Raw genomic sequence first — 3,182 nt, forward strand, 5'->3', positions numbered from 1 at the left:
GACCACCCCCTACACCCCCGTCGGCACACAGACACACACACACCTACACCCATTTGGACACTTGTGATTCACACGCACTTAGAGTCCTGTATGGCATGAATGCCAAATAATAAAGATGAGAAAGTGAAGTAATCACCATCATTTCATCTAATAATACAGAATATCATTGTACAGTATGGATGGTTGAATGCTCTTGAAAAAAAAACAATTTTTCTTACTATGTATAACAATGGAACTATTATTAGCAAATATACAGTACATATTGCTCATCATCTTATTATACTAGTTAATATATTGGGAGAAGTAAAACAAGCTTGAAAGTTATTAATTATCACACTTCTAATGCAATTGAGCCTGGTTGATGATTTGATGGTTCCAGTGGCGGGAGGACCCCAGTGCAGAACCATGAACAAGTAACTTGTGATGAGTGAATATTTATTATACAATAATATAGTTGTTTGAGTGGAGGTGGAGAGCTGCTGGTCGCTTGGTGATACGATTGCAAGAACTTTCAGGACCGTTGACAAGACCGTTAACAAGACAGCAAGCTGATGACAAGGAGAAAATACAAATCTGGATTTGTACTTTTGAAAAATTAGGTAGGTAGAGGTACAAACTTGTAAATAGATGACAATCTGGAATCGTGCAGTGTAGTCTATTTTGAAAATGTTGGGCAACAGCTGTTTAGTCATTTCAAAATGTCACACCTGCAAGAAGCAAACACTCAAACACAGAGGTAAAATCCAGGCCTTGGTCACACATAGAAGGACCTGTCAAGCCGCCACCTAAGTAGTTGTTGGTCATCTTCTTGTAGAAACAACTCTGAAACTCTGAAGCCATTTGTGAACCACTTGTGGACTTATTGGTGTCTGTGTTACCAGCCTGTTATGTGTTAGCCAGTAGAGGGCATGCGTGCACACCCTTCAGCCTGTAATATGCGTTAGCACACTTGTGTTGTAAAATAAAATAAAATAAAATAAACAAAACACACCAACAACAAAATTATCCTCTGTCAGATAATGCTCAATTTCTCCCAGCTTTTTCAACACTGGGCCCTACATTATGCTGCAAAATTCGTTGGTAGTCTTCAGACTTCATAATGCCATGCACACGGTCAAGCAGTCCAGTGCCAGAGGCAGCAAAGCAACCCCAAAACATCAGGGAACCTCCACCATGTTTGACTGTGGGGACCATGTACTTTTCTTTGAAGGCCTCATTTTTTTTCAGTAAACTCCATGTTGATGCCTTTTCCCATAAATCTCTACTTTTGTCTCATCTGACCAGAGAACATTCTTCCAAAACGTTTTTGGCTTTCTTGTGTAAGTATTGGCAAACTCCAGCCTGGCTTTTTATGTCTCTGGGTCAGAAGTGGGTCTTCCTGGATATCCTACCATGGAGTCCCTTTTCACTCAGATGCTGACAGATAGTACGGGTTGACACTGTTGTCCCCTCGGATTGCAGTACAGCTTGAACTTGTTTGGATGTTAGTCGAGGGTCTTTATCCACCATCCGCACAATCTTTCGTTTACATATCTCGTCAATGTTTCTTCTCCGTCCACATTTAGGGAGGTTAGCCACAGTGCCATGGGCTTTACACTTATTGATGACAATGCTTACGGTAGACACAGGAACATTCAGGTCTTTGGAGATGGACTAGTAGCCTCGAGATTACCCATGCTTGCTCACAATTTTGCTTCTCAAGTCCTCAGAGAGTTCTTTGGTCTTCTTCCTTTTCTCCATGCTCAATGTGGTACACACAAAGACACAGGACAACCAGATCAACTTTAATCCAATTTAACTGGCTGCAAGTGTGATTTATTTACTGTCACCAACTGTTATGTGCCACAGGTAAGTAAAAGGTGCTGTAAATTATCATCAGCATCACATGATTTTTCAAAGGGTGCCAATACTTATGTACGGCCCATTTTTGGAGTTTTGTGTAAAATGATAATGATTTCATTTTTATTTTCATTCTCTATCGTGTTTTTTCTTTGGTAAATGGTGTTATACTTGTATATGAGTAAAAAACTGGACTATGCAACACTAACATGCTAGACTGTGCGTCCCGGGCTGTTGGGGGACGGGTATCGATAAGCATGTGGTTTTTTCCCGTCTTCCATTGTCTGTCATCGTCTTTTCGGGCAAATTATTCCATATTCTGTGTCTGTCAATGAGTCTCTTTCTTGGCCAAGCTATCCCACATTCTGTAACTGTCAGTGATACTGATGATGATGACGATGATAATAAATTTCATTCATTCATTCATAGCGCTTTTCCACCTTTTAAGGTGCTCAAAGCGCTTTACACTACATTGCCATCTACCTACTGGTGACGCAGCACCAGGAGCAATGTGGGGTTCAGTATCTTGCTCAAGGATACTTAGGGGAGTTCATCAGGGCAGAGAATCAAACCCACAACCTCTGGGGTAGGGGACAACTACTCTGCCACTGAGCCACGCCATCCCCCATCACGACATTGCAAGAAAAATACATGAAGATATTACTACCAAATCATTTGTTATTGCAATCATTTTCTGGGAGAAATTGAACGTTATCAGAATTGCAGGGGTGCCAATACTTTTGGCCAGCAGTGTCGTTTGTGTTATAATTCTGGGTGGACTTTTCCAATGATAGTTCTTCATGATCAACTTCAATCCATTGTCCATCAATCCATAAACTAAATTAGAATACATCCAAATAACATTATCGAATGGTCATTGTATAGCAACTTCTTTATTCATTTTGTAAAATTATTGATCCAACACAAGCATACGATTAATAGACACAGTTGAGCATTTCACTATGACATTATACAATGACTAAATGATTCATTAAAATGAAGATATATTTTTAATGTTTCCATACATCCTGCCATTATTTAGCTGTTAGACACCCAAGCCGCATGATTTTCATTCATTTTCAGTACTGCATTCCTGTCAGTCTTCCGGGCCCTTTTTGGTAATTCTTGTAAAATATTAAACTCATACTGTCCTTCACCATTATTCGTTCTTTACATTACTGGTTTGATGTAAATCTCAGTATTATTCACTTGGCTTCCTTCAATCTGAATCTGATATAGAATCTCTACAATTGGATTTGGCTTTCTATCTTCAAGTCTCTTTCCTTGATATTGCTACTTGTAACATAGTTTCTCAGTCCTTTTACATAAAATCCAACCTTGGT

Source organism: Corythoichthys intestinalis, chromosome 4 (assembly GCF_030265065.1).
Source record: "Corythoichthys intestinalis isolate RoL2023-P3 chromosome 4, ASM3026506v1, whole genome shotgun sequence".
Classification (NCBI taxonomy): domain Eukaryota; kingdom Metazoa; phylum Chordata; class Actinopteri; order Syngnathiformes; family Syngnathidae; genus Corythoichthys; species Corythoichthys intestinalis.